Source organism: Prosopis cineraria, unplaced genomic scaffold (genome assembly GCF_029017545.1).
Source record: "Prosopis cineraria cultivar Desert tree isolate PC_DT_omini unplaced genomic scaffold, ASM2901754v1 PC1763, whole genome shotgun sequence".
Taxonomy (NCBI): domain Eukaryota; kingdom Viridiplantae; phylum Streptophyta; class Magnoliopsida; order Fabales; family Fabaceae; genus Prosopis; species Prosopis cineraria.
The window spans coordinates 1-18,488 of record NW_026557088.1 but is presented as its reverse complement, the minus strand read 5'-3'; the positions used below and the strand labels follow the sequence as shown (position 1 = coordinate 18,488).

At 34.6% G+C, this 18,488-nt stretch overlaps 2 pseudogenes; one reads left to right on the top strand and one right to left on the bottom strand.

The window, feature by feature from the left end:
- Positions 1–9,472: 9,472 nt before the first annotated feature.
- LOC129300818 (uncharacterized) lies at positions 9,473–12,451 on the top strand (annotated as a pseudogene).
- Positions 12,452–12,970: 519 nt separating this feature from the next.
- Positions 12,971–17,516, bottom strand: LOC129300817 (potassium channel AKT1-like; annotated as a pseudogene).
- Positions 17,517–18,488: the final 972 nt, after the last annotated feature.

Here is an 18,488-nt window from a genome sequence, read left to right as displayed (position 1 = left end):
TGAAATTATATTTTTAAAATTCATTTTAGTTTGGGAGTAATTAAATAAAAAAGTCAACACTTTCTTAAGTGTCTTAGTTTGTCCTAGTTTTTGGTTTGCCTTTGTGTGAAAATTTTTATATAATTTTGTGCAGCCTGAAACTTGTTAATTTAATAAATTCTCCCTTCTAATTATGAATTTAATTCTGGACATGAATTAGATTTTATTATATCATATGCTATTTAATTGAATTATGTGATTTATGTGACATAGGTGGCATGTGACTTGTGCATCAATTGGGCAATTGAGGTCAACACTCCTTGAGGACAATGGCTGATGGTTTGCACGTGAATTATGATTATTTTGAGGGATTAGATCAGCTAAAATGATGTGGATGACACATGGGAAATTAGGCACACATTGGAATCATCTACAAACCAATAGGAAGTTGCCACCTTGCAAGTGTGACAAGGCTCCCATTTACATTTTAATTTCTTTTTCCTTATTTTAATTAAGCTTCAGCTGATGGGAGACACCAAGGAGCACGCCATTTTAAGTCCCAAATGGGATCCAACACATATCTCATTCATCTTCCACATTCTCTCTCTCTTGTTCATAGTGTTCTTCATTTTCTCTCTTTTGTTCTTCATTTTCCAGCACCCTAACCTCCATTTTCAGCCACCAAACCTCCACAAAACTCATACCATTCTTCTCCTCTCTTCATTTTCGTTCCATCCCTTCCATTTTCACAAGGATTGAAGCTCATTTCCATCATTCAAGAGCTATGGAGTTTGGCCTTCACAAGCAATCACTAGGGTTCTTGAAGATGAAGATTGGCTAAGTTTCTTTGTGGAATCCTAGAGAGATGAAGATGGAGGATGAGTCTTGAGCTTCAAATTGGCTAAGTTCTTTTGTTTCCTATCCTCTTCTCTTTTTACTAGATGGTTAGATTCCTTAATCTAGGGTCTAATCATCTTAGCTTATAAATTCTAATTTGAATTTGATGTTGATGTAAAGAGAGAGGATTGTTTCATTTAATTTCTTCCTTGGACAGCCATGACTGAATTTTGCCACTCTTTGTTTGGCACATAATCTTGTGTTTTTCAATTAGTGAATTTCTTGTGTTAATATTGCATAATCTTGTGGTGTTAATGCTTGTGTTATTGAGTAGCTTGACATAATCTTGTGGTTGCTCAATTTATGTGTTTGACCATGGCTGTTGAGAGAGGATTTTGATGAATCACTTGGCTAATGTCTTCACCAATTGGTTAATTGAACTAGGGACTTTAATCTAAGACCTAGGGAGGTTAGCTAATTAGGTTAATTGGCTTAGGATAATTTTCTTAAGTCATGACAGCTTTAGTCAAGAGGAAAGGGAAGCTAAACTTAGCCTAATCATGAGAAGATAATGAGTCCAAAATCAACTAATCTCTGGGGTTCCATTATTGTAAAAAGGGAAGTTCATTTCACTCACTTTCACTAGCATTTTAATTACTTGCATATTAGGTAATTAGTTTAGATAATTAGATAGATAACTAAATTCCTACAAACTATGGTTGATTTATTTCACTAGATAACTTTCAATTAGACTTAAAACCATTCCTTGGGAGATGACCTAGGGTTGGCCCTATATTGCATTAGGGTTAGCTTTAGTGTAATTTTGAGGATAATCGACTAATTTCCTACCATATAACTGTATAGAAGTGAATATGCATGTGTCAACCTGTGATTTTGATGATTGTGCTTTTGGTACATAATTTTTCATTACAAATGATTTTGGCATGCAATATGAGTTGGGAATGTTTATGGAACTTTTGTTGGATTTCAAATTGTAAGGAATTTATTTATACATGAGTATATAGTGGAAATTATGAAAGTAGTGATTGATATGTTGTGAAATGTGAAAAGCATGATTATAAGGGGTGGTAATCTATTAGATTATAGCATTATATTGGGATTGCTACCATAAGACATTTGAGCAGTTTGGCAACTCCCTAGTGCTTGTTCGGGTGTGGTTAGGAGTCAACGATGCCTCTATCACAAGTGTATGAAATAAGGGAAATCATAGTTTGTAAGTGAGATAGATTACCTTTGTTTGAGTGTTTCTACCACTAAAGGTGTGCTCGAATCAATATGTGATTGATCCAATAGAGTCTATGGTTTGTGTTAGGGAGCATTGGAGGTTTGGTGGCTAGATGATCATACTAATGTGGTAATTGTGTGAAAATTCTTTAAAAAGAAGAAATTCTATATACTTTGATATATATATATATATATATATATACTGTTACTTTGGTTTTGTTACTTTGGCATAGTTATCTATTGTAATAGGCATTTAATGAGTTATATTAGTTACTGAGATTTTGATCTCACTCATGGTTATTTACATTTTCAAGTTTTGGCACTAGTAGTCCAAAGGGGAGAGACATAGGTTAAGTTAATATCTCTCATAAAAGCCTTTTGTAAGAATTAGTGTAATGAATTTGTATATTATTAGCTATGAACTTGTGTATAAGTTGCCATAGGAACAAATGTACGTAACAAGTGAATGTGAATCTATGTGATTTTTGGTAGCCTAGCATTGTGGGTATATGTGTATTTGTGGTGAAAATGATAATATGGGCTAGTAGATAGATGCATGTATGTGTAAAATTGTAGTATGGATGATATGTAAGGAAATTTGGCCAATTGTGTGAGATGAAATGAGAAAAAGGAATTTGGCCTAAATTTCTGACATAGGCAATTTACAAGCCAAATGTATATATGCATGTTATAATATGTATATAATTGTTCAATTAGGTGGTGTTTGTCCATTTAGATGTGATCAAGCGCCTAAAAGTGGCTAATAACAATTGGTTACATTCGGTGATGAACAAGTTACAAATTTTGACTTAAAATGGTCAAATTACACTTGGGTGTTTAAATTTTAAATGAAATATCAGATTGAAACAAAACTAGTGTCATTAGTTAGAATATAAAACAAGCTTTATGTAGGCGCTTGTATCATTCTAATTGAACATCGAATGCAAAAATGGTGCACGTTTGAAGTTCACATCAAAATCTATAATTTGATAGTAGATTATGATATGTGCACCATGGAGCATGTGTTAATGAAGGACAACATGCCGTAGCACAAGGCACAAAGCATGTAGCTAAGGTCTCTGTGCCACATACCATAGCGCATGGCCCACTTTTTGTGTAAGTTGTGATGTTTTGGATTGCTTTTTGATGCCTTTATGTCTAGTGCTTCTACTTTGTGCTATTTTGAATAATGTAAATGGTTTCTATAAAGAGATTTTTAAAAGTTTTGTATTGGGATCCTAAAGTCTTCAACATAAAATGGTTTTGAATCGATTAGTAGATTGAGTGAAAGATTGTATAGTATTATTAATAAGGGCATTACGAAGGCTTATGATGCATGAGTTATGGCTTAGGGTACAAAGGGTATGGCTTGAATGAAAGCGATCTGGTTTAGGGTGTAAAGCTTCTGGCTTAATCATTTTTATATAATTTGTAGTCATTATCATGTAATTTAAGGGCACTGATAGTGGTGTGCCCTCTATGTGTTTGATTTACATATAAACCACTAGATATTACATGTAAATTACTCCTCAAGCATGCTTGTAAATTTCTTTATATATTGATTTACATGTAATCCGTAATCGCTTTCAGGTAATTCAAGGGCACTAACAGAGGCATACTTTATGTGTTTGATTTACATGTAATCTGCTAGAGATTACATGTAAATCATTCCCTAATCATGCTCATGAGCTTTTTCACATATTGATTTACATGTAATCCATAGTTACCTTTGTAATGCCCTTCTGACATTATGGACTACCACGTAAATTCATACTTGGATTTTAAATTGAAAACCATTATAAATTGAGATCCCGCTAAAATCTTTTAAAAACCATTTGGCATGGATTAAAAGTCTTAATCATACATAGTGGAAGGTTAAGGATATCATATATCAAGTACAAGAAGAAAATGGAAGTGAAATGGCAAATTTAAGCTATATTGGGCCATATGATGTGATATGTGGCACATACGATGTAGTGCAAAGCCATATGTTCTCATTCTATGATATGTGTTGCGACATGTGCACCATGCATTATGATGCATGTATCAGATTTTTAATATCAAATAACACTTATAAAGTATGCCATTTTCACATCTAATATCTGATTTGAATGATTCAAGTGCCTACATGAAGCTTATTTTAAAATTTAGTTTAAATCTATATTTCATTTGAAAATTAGACACTTAGATGCAAAATAACCATTTTAAGTCATTTGCACTCACCCGAGCACCTCAATTTCAAACCAAATATCATTGGCCACTTCTAAGACTTTGACCACATCCGATAGAACATTTAACACCTAACAAACTAATTATATAAACAATATCACATATACACACAAGTTTGAATGCTAAACTAAGAACACACTAAGGCAAAAGCACACTTTTGGTAATCAAAATAACTCATCAAATGTCTATTAACCATATTAACTTTAAATAAGTAAACAAAACCCTTTCGCTTCAAAATCTATAGACATATGTACACAAATATTTATAACGATTTTCATAAAAATAATATCATAGTCGCATGTTCATCCATTCATCGAATATTCAAGCTCCTCATTTAAACTCATAGTCTTTATTAAACTAATCAAATATTGATTTGAGCACACCTTTAATGGTAGAAAACACCCAGCCAAATGTATTTTATCTCATTTTCAGACTATAGATTTTCCTTTTCACATGCACATACAATAGGGGTATCGTTAACTCCTAATCACACCGTTTCGGGCACTAAGGAATTACTAGACTCCCAAACGTCCTATGGTAATAATCCCAAATATAATGCTACGTTAGATGTCCTATGGTGCCAGCTTGACCATATGAATTTTTGACATACACATCTCTACAGATTTAGGTTGAACCCCTATCCTCTAATATGATTAGCCTTTTTTACACGCAAATAATCACATCTACACATATAAGTACAATGAATTATCTTTTAAAAACATATAAATTCATAATCAAATCCTTCTTATGCTAAAACTCTTTTAAAACATGCAACTCCAAGCATAACAACAATTTCAATCATAAATCACACTAACATTCACTTATAAATAGTTAAACTAATTAATAGGCATAGTAAATTATCCAGTTATCTTAACCCTTCTGTACTTAGAAAGGTTACTCATGACATTATTGTCCTTTATCGAATTTCTTTTGCCTAGTCAATGTACAAATTCACAATAATCTACACCAATCTACATAAATTAACACTATTAGTCAATTACCAATTTGACCAAAAGTACTAATTGTTACAATTAATCACTCAAACACTCTCATTTAGCTATCTTTGGTTCTTATTATCATACTAAATCCTCTTATTACTTCTACCAACACCAACACAATTCTTAATCAACTTCCGCCCTTTTCAACCTATTTAATTAGGCTAAATTAGACTATTTCTCAAAGTTTAGCCACTAACTTCCAAACTAGTCACAAAACCTTAATTTAATTCCAAATAGTCTTTTTATTAAAGGGTAAGAAAACAACCCCTTAAAACTACCTGATTCAATTTTTCTATAACTCAAACTAAGAGAAATTAGTGTAGAATAGGAAGTTAGGGTGGTATAAAACTTACCCAGCAAGCGATAGGTTTGAAATATCTCTCAGTGGCCCAATATTCTTTATCTTAGCAAAGCACACATTCTTCTCCTCTCTACCATGCTTCTTTCCTCTTTTTCCACTCTATTCTATGAGTTGAAACACGTTTAACTTAAGCAATTTGTGTGCCATGTAACATCCTGATTTTCCAATCCTAAGATTAGCTATTAATCAGGGTAAAATGGTAATTAGTAAATGATTAGAGATTTGGAGATTAGTTGATGATTTTTGTCTTTAGGAAGATAAATGAGCCAATACGGGTGGAAGAACCGTGTCCTGAAGTGAAGCATGTGCTTATGGTGAGAATTTTGCTTGCAATGCCACGCGTCGCAGGTAATGCTACTTGCACTGGCACATGGACCAAAAAGTGACTTCTTCAATCGTGAATTAGGGTGAGTTTCAGAAGGGGAAAATTAGAGAAACACATAAAAGAGAAGAGAAGGAAGGCTTGGTGGCTAGGGCAAGCATTTTTTGGGTATTGAAAGACACTTTCAATCAGTAACTTGTCGGGTAAGCTTCGTATAACCCTTACCTCTGATTCTACTATAATTTCTCTTAGAATGAGTTATATAAAAATCATATCGGTGAAATTTAAAAGGTTTATTTCTTACCCAATAGTAATAAAAAGGTTTTCAGGAGTTAAATTAGAGCTTTGTGGCTGGTTTAAAGTTGAACAATAGAGCTTTGAATTCATAAGCTCAATTTGGCCCTAATTCAAAGGAAAATTAGGGTGAAAATCATGTTAAAGTGAAATAAGATCGTTTAAAGTGATATAAAGTGGTAATTGAGTGGTAATGAACCTAAGATGGTTAAGTAGAAAGGAATGGATGGCTAGTTATAGCCATAGTTGATAATTAAGTATTCTTAATCAATTGAACTAATTGACTAATTGTGCCAATTATATATAGATTGGTATAATCTTGGCATAGAGTGAGAAAGAACTTGGTAGAGATGAGTTGTGATTAAGAGAGTGCCATGGGTAACCTTTCTAGTGACAGAAGGGTTGAGGTAACTGAATAACTTTCTCTATTTGACTATTTATTATGACTATGTGAAAGTATGCTATTTAGTGCATGAAAATGTTTTAAGCTAAGCATATTTTATGACATTATGTGAATGTTATATGAAAATTGCTTTTGATAAAATAGACAAGTAAAAACATGTGATTTCATACTTTATATGTATATATATGCTATGTATTGTGGATACATGTATGGTGGTGAATGGGAACCAGTGACTGGTTTAAAAAACATGATCATAGGAGTGAGAGTTCACCTGTAATGTAAAGTGTAGAGAAAGACCATATGACAGTATTCTCCTTAGTGCCCAACAGGGTGCAATGTTGGAGAATTTATCTCCTTAGTGCTTTTTGAGGTGCAGTGTTAGAGATTATCTCCTTAGTATCTATTGAGGTATGGTGTTGAAGATTGGGACTCTTTAGTATCAATGTGATGTAGTGTTAGAGTCAACGACATCCCATTGTATGTATTGGGGGAAAACATAGTATGGAAGTGAGATAGAACACCTTTAGCCAACTGATTCAATTACTGAAGGTGAGCTCAGACCAATGAAAGTGTATATTGGTCTAAGGTGAGCCTATGGTTTTAAGTTGGGGTGATTTAAAGGTTTCATTGGTAGTGATCTTGCTATATGCTAGAAAAGTGGTGCAAAATGGTGAATTTCGTAGTGAAAGAAGTGAATGATATGTTTGTATAATTTGAAATGAAGCATGTTATATGCTATAATTATTGGTATGTTATGTTATACTTTTGTATAATTGCATGTGATAGTCGATAGTAGAGAATTATTCTGTTACTGAGATTATTATCTCACTCCAATAGTTACATTTTTACAGGTCAGAGTAGTGAGCCGGCTAACAAAAGAGTCTAGACCAACATAATGGTTCTGTTATTGTGGAAATTTTTTAGTTTGTGTAATGAACTGAATCTTTAATGGATACTGTGTAAATAAGTTGTCATAGGACTTACATGCATGTTATGAATGTTTAAAGCCTTGAATATTGTGAATTTTGGTGAATTTTAGCCCATGTGTGAAAATATGTAGTGAAATGAATTGTATAGGTTAAGATTTAATGGTAAACTTGTTGTGAATATGTAAAAGAGTGATTTTGTGATGATTTTGTGGTGAAAAAGGCCAAGTGGGCCAAATTATGCAAAATTGTGAAAAGTTGTGTTTTATGAAAATGAGCCGTTGAGCGGCCAAATTTTGATATGTGTACATATAAGTGTTATATTGTGGTTAGTCAGGTGTATTAGGTCTTTTTAGATTTGGTTCAAGGTCTAGTATGGTCTAATGAGATAATAGAATTGATTTAAGTGCTTGAGTATGCAAAGTTAACCCTTCCTAATATCAAGTGGATATTGTGAAAGATTACATGCCATGCGCCGTGTATATGCTATTGTATGTGGCACAGTGAGGAAAATCTCACTGCACTTGCACGCTTCACTTCGAATCATCACTCTTGTGTCCCATCCTGTCTATTCAATTCAACAATTTCAAAAGTCAAAAGCTTAAATTTCCATCAAAAATCTTGATTATCTAATTAATTCATTAAATTACTAATTTATCCTTTAATTAGTAATTAGTCTCTCATGCTAAATTTTATGATGTTACATTTTTCATGTAATTCTAGGGATTGATAGGGGCATGCTCTTTGTGTGTTTAATTCACATGTAATTTGCTAGAGATTACATGTAAATTATTCCTTAGGTATGCTCACGAATTTTTTTTTTATATGGATTTACATGTAATTCATAGTTATTTTCATGCAATTCTAAAGGATTGATAGGGGTGTGCTTTCTGTGTGTTTGATTTACATGTAATCTGTTAGAGATTGCATATAAATTATTCTTTAGGCATACTCGTGAATTTTTTCTCATATTGATTTACATGTAATTAGTTGTAATTTTCATGTCATTATAGGGTCATTAACAGTGGGTACTATCTGTGTATTTGATTTACATATAATTCATAAGATATTACATGTAATTGTCGAAGCCAGAACACATGCATCCTAAGTTAGATCTCTTGCACCTTAAGCTAGATCTCTTATACCAAGTTAGAAGCTTTACATCTTAAGTCAAAAGTCGTATACCCCAAGCTTGACCCCCTACACCCAAGCTAGACCCCCTTGCACCCAAGCCAGATGCCTTGTAGCTTAAGCTAGAAGCCTTATACCCAAATCATAACTTTTGTACCTCAAACCATAAGCCTTGCACTCCTCACACCCTAATTCAAAATCCTCACACCCTTTAGTTGTTAAGTTTGCATGTAATTCCTGATGATTACATGTAATCAAGGGTTGTTAATTTTTTCTGATGACACTTTCTGAAAATCCATCACCTGCCAATTGGAGCTTCAATAGGTGTATTGTCACTTGTTGAAGCTTTGGTGATAGAATTTTGTGCCTTTTGAAAAAAATTAATTAACAAAAAAGGATATTATGATCATTTATTTAAATTATTTAATGAATAAAATATTACTTTAGCTTTTCAAGTATATTGGTTCTTAAGACTAATTTTGGATTTAACTAAGTCCATTTCACCGATTTTTCCTTTTATTTTGCTTTAATGAAATTGATCTTTAAAAAAAAAAAAGGAAGAGAAAACCTTCATCCAATTTACCTTTTAAATATTTATTTTGAAGATACTTGAGGTGCGCACTACACACCAGGCACGCGGAATAGTAGAAAGGTTTTGGTTTGTCTATTATCAGAAATCCAACTCTTCCTGGTTCACCTACGCGTCTGAGTTTGGTTGCAAGTTTTCAGGTAATTAAACCCCAAATTCCGCTCATCTTTGTTTCATTGACTATTCTAATTATCGTCAACGATTGTGGGGTTTCTGCGAATAATCATAGTTTCTGTTCGATCACTATGAAATTGAGTTTCCGCTGCCAAATCATGCAAAATCGCAACTGCTTTTTTCTTAATCGGTGTTTTTAAATCTTGAATTTTAACGTCTGCGATGCGTTCAGTGAGGTTGTGGTAGATTTTTGAAAGCTTAGTTGAGCGCGAAGAATTTGCAATGAAACGGGAAGTACAGCTAGAACCGCCAGTTGCGCAAAACCTTGGTGATTCCGACCCTCTACTCGATAATCAGGAGAAGGAGGAGGAGGAAGAGCGGAAGGATGAGGAGTGTCAAGGAAGCACGAGTGAGATTAAAGTGAAGATGTCGAGGCTGGCTTACTTCCTTCTTGTCGAATTTGCCTGGAAAGCGATTCCGACCCAGGTGAAAAATGGTTTGCGGAACTTTTTGTTGTGTTGAAATTGGTGAAATTTTGATCTTCATTCAACTGCATCATGTTATTTCATTCAATGAAAGAGTTACTCCTCCAAAGAACTCAGGGTTGTAAATGTTTGTCTTGTTATACCTTGAAAATCTGCGTCAACTTATGATTTACTCCGTTAAATGGTCGAATCAATTTGCAGAATTCAATATAGCTATTAGTATCAGAAAGTAGCATCTTCAAAATTTTAACCAGCACATGGTCCCTGTTTCAAATTGGAATATTTTGATGTTATTTATGGTTATTTTAAACCTATTTTTGGATTTCTTTATCTGATGGTTGAAATGGGATTCCTCCTTGCTAAATATGGCTGCTCTTGCTGTACAGCAGTGTTGAACAATTTCTCAAGTGACAAAATACGGCTTCTAATATTATCATTGAAAATATTACTTGACTTCGGAAGAGAAAAATTTGCATATATTACTTTTTCAGAAGGAAGAGTATCTGCTGCATTAAGATAAATATGGTAAAAGAATTAAAGATAATTATGTTCCCGATTGTTGGCCCACTGAATCCTTCAATATGGTTCATCATCTATTCAGCTGTGATGTCAATGAACAAGAGTATATAAGTAAGAGTGGGCAACTGCATCCCTCAACCTAAATAGTTGTCATTTGATTTCTTTAGGTGATGAATTGATATCACCATGCATGTGTAAGGGGACCCAACAATTTGTCCATCGTTCGTGTCTTGATCACTGGCGTTCAGTAAAGGTGAATATCATGAATTACAATCGTGATGCATAATTTCAAATGCTAGCTTTTAGCTGGTTGACATTGAAGGTTAATTTGTTGAACCTATTCTATTTGGTCTATAGGAAGGGTTTGCCTTCTCACACTGCACCACCTGCAAAGCCCAATTTCATCTTCGAATTGAATTGTTTGAGGACAACTCCTGGCGTAAAATAAAGTTCAGACTTTTTGTGGCAAGGGATGTTTTTCTTGTATTTTGGCTGTACAAACTGTGAGTATTCTTCGTCTACCGTTTCTCTAAGCAGAAGTTTCAATGATATATTCTTTTTTTTGAATTCCATGAATTCAGTTTCGGTTGATATAATTATTTGTATCAGTTAGATATGCTATTATCCAGAAATGTTATCTGTTAGATATGCTATTCTTTATCAAATGAGACAATGTAGCACGTGGTACTGCTAAATAAGAATCTTGTCTAATACTATTGTCCAGATGAGTTTATCTTCCAAAATCAATTAGGACAAAAAAAAAAAAATTTGAAAAAACCACGGAAGTCTCTTATGTAGAGTTATCTATTTGTTTGCTAGGTGATTGCGGCAATGGGTGCGTTTGCATACCTCATGGACAAAGATGGGGCATTCAGGAACTCTTTCGATGATGGTTGGGATCGGATACTGTCAAATCATCCTATACCATTTTATTACACTATTGGTAAGCTATCATTGTGTTATGACTTATTTGCTTTTTTGTAGACGTTGAAAATCCTCGGGTTCAGGGAAATCTGTCTTCTTGCTTGTTCTGATCCATTTTTTATATTCTCTATCTTCAGATTGTCCCCTGTAAATTCCAAAGAAATAGCACAATATTATACTAAAATTATTGCCCTATTGTTGCCACTGGGGGAGGGTTTATTTTAAAAAACCTGACATTTGTTGCTACTGTCCACCTTGGAACATCTTGAAGTTGTAGGTGTTATTCCATCCTTAGCGGTAGTAAATGACAACCGTGGAACATTTTATCTTTTGCTTTCTGTTCATCTGCCTCTCTGTTGCACAAAAGAACAGATTTCTGATGGATGACAACGAATGTTTCCATTTATCAGGAGTACTAGCCTTCTTTGTGCTGCTTGGGTTTTTTGGTCTCATTCTACATTTTTCCTCCCTCAATGCCAATGACTCCAGAATGGCTGGGTGTCAGAACTGTTGTTATGGATGGGGCATTTTGGATTGCTTTCCCGCATCAATGGAAGCATGCTTTGCCCTTGTGGTTGTTTTTGTCGTCATCTTTGCAATTTTGGGCATAGCTTATAGTTTTCTCGCAGCCACCATGGCGATTCAGAGAATTTGGCAGAGACATTACCACATACTGACCAAGAGGGAGCTGACTAAGGTATTCTAACAATGCCATTTAAATATCCCTTGGTTCTTACATCTGGTCTTAATTTATACAAAGTTTGCACTCGGATTACCGTTTCACATCACTTAACTGGCTATAATATATCTCCAGGAATACGTAGTGGAGGATCTCCGAGGTTCTTATTCCCCGCCAAAACTGGACCCAGAACATGAAGAGCGCTTGAAAATGCTCAAGCTTTTGTGATTAATTAAACAGAGACTTGTAAAATGTGTTAAAGAATGTTTATACCAAGATTTTATTTTAATTGTAGTTAGAACCTATCATGTTCAGCAGACTTCTACTCTGTGACTCTGAGCATGCAAGTGGATTGTATGATCGTTTTTACCTGGTTCCTCGCCAGATTCTATACCTCACCAAAATTGACTCTACAATGTGTGCACTTACTTGCTCAGTTTCAAACTCTTTCTTTCGTAAATAAAAAATTGAAGAATTAAACGGGTGTTTTTCTTGCAATGCACGTCTTAATCAGGTTGTAGACTATTTAAATTCAAGCATGTCTGACTCATTGGGAATCCCCCCCTTCATTATTGTTCAGCTCAGGAAGAGATTCAAATTGTGCTTTTATTTTCCTTTTCTTTAATCCCAAACAGATTGTGCGTTTCTCATTCACTTCAAGAAGTCCCGCATGAGATTAGACCAATGCGATGGTACTGTTTGAAACTGGCAATATTTTAATGAAAAGCAAACGTAGGACAAGGAAAGGGGTATACAGACAACCAAGGTATTATTTCTTCGATTTTCTTTTTGAAATAAGATCAAATATATTAAGACAAACGATAACAAATAGAGCCTAAGTTACATTAGTACAGTGAGACTTGAAAAACAAACATTTTATTAACAAAGTGAGACTATCACCAATAATTTCTTTTCTTTTTTATTGCTCATGAATATACTCTTATAAAAAATAATTTTATTTAAGACATAATCAAGTATTTAATGCAGGTACTTTTCTCAGCAAGGAATCAAACATTAGTTTACTAGACTGCAGAAGACTAGTCTCATCCGGTAGACCTAACCTCTGTTTGGTCATCACAAATAATACCTATCAAACCTGTAAATCATCCATTTATATTTTTGGGCAGCTGGATTGACGTGTGATACCAGCAGCAGAGACAAAAACAAGATGATCACCATCTCTAATAACCTCAATATCATCAATGTGAGCCCCATCTTTGCTCAAAACCTTCACAGTATCATGAACCAGTCCAAATTTGTTAACACCAACCTCAATCAGCTCCTTGAAGCTCCGAGGTAACAGAACAAGCTTCCCTCCAACCTCACCTTTCTCCGGACAAGTGATAGTAACTCTAGCAGCCAAACACCCTCCTCCTCCTCCTCCTCCATTATCTGTAAACTGCACCTTATTATTATTAACACCAAACATCAAATCCTCTATGTTCTCCCCCTTGTGAGCAGCCGACATAATCCCAAACAGGGAATTATGGAAAGTATTTGTCCTCCTCCTCGGCCGACTCCGATCACCCCATGACCTGTCAGTACCCAGAAGTGGCCCGTCTTGTGGGGCCACAGGCATGGATGGCTCACTAGTGAACCTCCCAAGGTACCTGATCTTCGTACTCTGCCTCTCAGGAATGGATACAACAGACTGAGCTTTGGGCCACCCAGTGGACGCAAAAATGGCTTTGATTTCTTCATGACCTTGTTGGTCTGCAAGCTCTCTTGGGGTCCAACCTTCCTTGTCTGGTTTGTCTATGTCGGACCCACGCTCCAGCAGGAACTTGAGAATCTCAACGTTGGCTTCACAGACTGCCACGTGGAGGGCAGTGGTCCCGGTGGTGGTTTTAGGAACTGTGACATCTCCTCCATATCGGACTATGTCCATGAGCAAGCTAAGGTTGTTCTGTTCTGCTGCAGTGCATGAGAAATGACCCACGTCTCCGAATTTCAAGGAAGCTCCATTTTCTGCCAACAACTTCACCACTGATTGGTGTCGACCCAGTATTGCTTCCCATAGTGGTACATTTCCTTCACAATCTGAAAATGTTGCCTAAACAAAATGAACGCGTGGTACGAAACAGAAGCTTGGTCTTTACATTCATTTAATAAGTGCGAATTTGAAGATCTACATCTCTAATGTAGATCCACTGATTGGTCCATGGACGGTTAAGATTTACATCTCTAATGCAAAATATATGGAATAATAATTCATCATAACTCGTAAGGGATTTTCAATTTAGAATAACACGCACGCATCAAGTCGACATTGAAATCTGGCTAATTTGGATGAAAACTGATCACCCATTGGGTGTATCCAAGAGAGAAGTTGACTTTGGTAAGTCTGATCATGTCGACGTCCATGGTTTTATTCTGTTTGTGAGGGAAAATGGGGATAAAATGGGTCTTGGTAGACGATACGACGACTATAATTAATGTTATCTCAAATCCATTATTACGCTGACCTTACTAAAATAGGAACATCATTTATAAATTATTGAAGCTCAAGTCTTAAGAAATGAGCAAAGCACTAGGCTCCAGAAGAAATATTATAATTGATACACTTGGCCACTCACTAAATTATTGAAGCTCAAGTCTTAAGAAATGAGCAAAGCACTAGGCTCCAAAAGAAATATCATAATTGATACACTTGGCCACTCAAAACACCATGTTTAGAAGCGATGTGAACGATTGACTTAATGCCAATTAATTAAAAGGAAAATGATAATAAAATCCCTCTAAAATATATAAAAGACAATTTGATCTTTCAAAATGCCATAATTTTCTTAAAATCTTTAAGGACTTTTCAGTCATTAATGAATTTATATAAATTATTAAATTGTCCTTATTGAACATAAATGATTCATAAGTTTTGTTTAAATATTCACAACTTTCCCTCTTATATTCGCAACAATACAACAGTAAATCACAACTTCGCATGTAAACTTTTTTATTTGCTGTAACATTGTTGCAAATATAAGAGGGAAAGTTGTAAATATTTAAACAAAACTTGTGAATAATTTATTTTCAACAAAGATAATTTGATAATTTACATAACTTCATTAATGACATAAAATTTTTAGAGACTTTAGGGAAATTATGACATTTTGAGGGATCAAATTATAATTTATATATTTCAAAGGGATTTTATTATTATTTTCCCTTAATTAAATGAAATAATCGTTGATTTACTAGATATAGAGGGGTGTTTGTTTTTTGGTTGCCACAAAGTGTCTATATATACCATGTATGACTAATATTAAAATAATTCAGACACTGTACATGAGCGAGGCAACGCATTACAATACGTATTATACAAACATTTCAAAGTTTAATTTTTTTATAAAAAAAATTGTAAAATGAAAAGGAAAGATGTTGAGAATTGAATTTCAAAAAAATATTTCAAAAATAAAAAATATTCACGACAACGGTAATCATAAAAGAATGAAATAAATTAAAATAATAATAATAAACTGAATGTCAAATTTTATATTTTTATTAATCCACTAATTTTTTTTTTATTTCTTCAACCCATTTTATAATTTCGAACAAAATCAGTTTTATAAGATGCGTATCGAATATGAGAATGACTTCATATATAATGACATAGAAGTCTTCACATTCGAAGTAAGAAATTTGAATGAAAGATGATTTACCTCTTAAGTTGGGATCAGCCCCGTAATCCAACAGAAGCATGACACAGTTCTCACTTCCCTTAGATGCTGCTATATGCTGATAATGCAGAAAGTGACACAGATTAGAACATGACAAATCAAGAAATTTAACGCATACGAATCCAAACTTATAATACCCCGTTATATTATATATACTATATCCACACACATATATATTATATTTCTCAACAGTAGTTATCAGTAGAGTCAAAGATGCATCTGGCTTCTCTTCTAAAACCTTTTCAACAGATCCGATTCAAATCTATTATTTCGGATGTATGAAGAGAGAGAGTATGTGAGAAGTGGCTCTTTAATGATATACAATGTTAAATACAAATTTGATCTAAGATGAGTTACAATGATCATAACTTATAAGTAATGCAACTTTTCTGAAAAACTACACTTATTGAGTGGGAGAACCTTCCACACTTACAAATTTCACTCCTCTTGTGAGGTTCTTCAATGTGAGACTCATGATAATGTTACCCTAATCGAAAGAATGAAACACAAGTTAAAAAAAAGTTCATCCAAATAAACTAGTCTTTTGAGTGAAAAAACCCATCCCATTAACTTATAAGTTATATACCTCACTCCACTTACAAACACTCCTAACCCGACTGAAGTGGAAGTAGAATGTTGGTATAGTAGTTTGTACGTACGAGAGCAGTTCTTGCGTTGTTGTCGGATTCATTAGGATCCAAGCCTCGTTTCAACAACTGATGTGTATGTCACATCAAGTCGTCTCCTCTGAGAGTAGCGAAGCAGAGGCTGAGTGGGAGGTCCATCCTTCCACGAGCCAGCATGTTCTCTGTCTCCACCAACACACCCTCCATGATTGGGTCCTTCATATCCTTGAGATGCTGTTACGACACCAACATCATCGTCATCCATCATTCACACGTAATTAATGTCTTTCTTTCACATTTTCAACGTTGTTGAATGATGTGATGGTACTATAATTCAGACCTCGAGGAGATTGTTGATGATTATGGTGCCATCCCCAACGTTGGCCTGAACGATGTTCAAGAAGATCGTACGGTTCAGCCTAAGAAGTTGGCTCAGTCGCTTGGTTCGCACCGTAAAGAGCTGTGGCCTGTAACAGAGTACCCCTATCTCGCCACAGAGATCACCAGTGTTTGCCTCTCCCACAACTTGTTCTACTCCATTTTTCATCACCAACAGCTCCTGTCAGTTATGTTGTGTTGGTTAGTTTTAAATTGTGATGCAAGATTATAAATTTTAAATTGTTGCAATTAATAATAATAATAATAAAGCAAGTTAATCTATAGACTATAAGCCTATGGAAGTAACCTAAACTCATTTTCTATGTAATTTTTTCTTTAATTTTGAAAAAGGGTGCAGTTTAACTCATGCCTTAACATAAAACTAACTTTGACCATTAATTGCTCAGAAAATGTCGGAAAATGATCTCAAAAATTAGAAAAAATGACTACTAATTTTTTTTTTGGTCTTTTTCTTTAATTTATGAGTTCTTGTCAGTAATTTCTTGGTCCTTTATTATAATTTTTTATCATTTTTTTAGTTAATTAACAATTAAAGTCAACTTTTGTTAATGGCAAAAGCCAGATTGTGCCAATTTAAAAGTTAAAAGGAAACATTACATATGAAATGAGTTTAAGATTCTGCGTGACAGTAGACATACTATGCTCGCCCTGTATTTAGGAGTCAATTTGTGACTATACCACAGAACCGGTCACTAGAATGTAGAAATCTGTGGGAGCTTCATTTTGCAAGATGACATCTTCTTTGGGAGGAAAATACTCAGCTTTCATCTCTGACACCTTTTGCAAAATAATAATAATAAATAAAATCAAAGAAAATATTAGCATAAAAAGGGAGACCAAAACAAGAAATTAAAGAAAAACCAGGAAGGTCTGAGACGTGACTGAGCAATTACAGTTGGGAAAAGCAAGTCATAGAGACCCCACGAAATAAATAAACCTTGTCCAACAGAGAATAGAAGAGATAATGAGAAATGCTTGATCTTATGGCTTTAGGAAGAGAATCAAGTGTCTCTTGTTGCTGTAACCCCTCTGAATCTGTTCTGAACTTCAAACACAAATGTGCCAGCATCTGATCTTGTAGACGGACCGGTTTAATCGATTCCTTTGTGCAAAACTTGCTGCTGCTTGTATGGTATCCCTCTACAAATCAACCAACAAACTTCAACTAAACTAACCAAAAGTGCATGTCGTTTCCAGAGATTCTGTGACATCCCAAAGACTTGTTCTTAAATGAAGTGTAAAGATGTGATATTTACTTACAAATTTTCTGGTTCGACTCGTACAGTGGACCGAAGATTGGTCATGTTACCGATCAGATATGCCGTTAATCCCAGGTTGAAGAGCAGATAGAAGATGTCAAAGATCATCTCCCTGGAATTCATGGATGCAAATCTCCATAGCCGACAGTCGTTAAGGTTGTAATAGACCAGTATATGGTAGTCACATATCTCAACCCCAAGCTCTGTTCCTCAAAATCCCCATTGTTGCCCCCAGCCACGTCTTTTTGGGTCATGATACCGAGCAGCAAGAAGATAATAGAACATCCAGCACAAGAACAGCGAAAAGCGTAACCTACACAGACACTCCCAAACTTTGTTCATCTGCTACAATATATAAAACTCGTAAATTCACTTTTAGAAACTTACACATATCAGCTTAGCACAGCGAACCAGAAATAGTTATAGTTTCTTGTCCTTCTCCAATCTGATCAAAAGCATGAAGGATTGGGATTAAAATCAAAACTTAATAGAAAG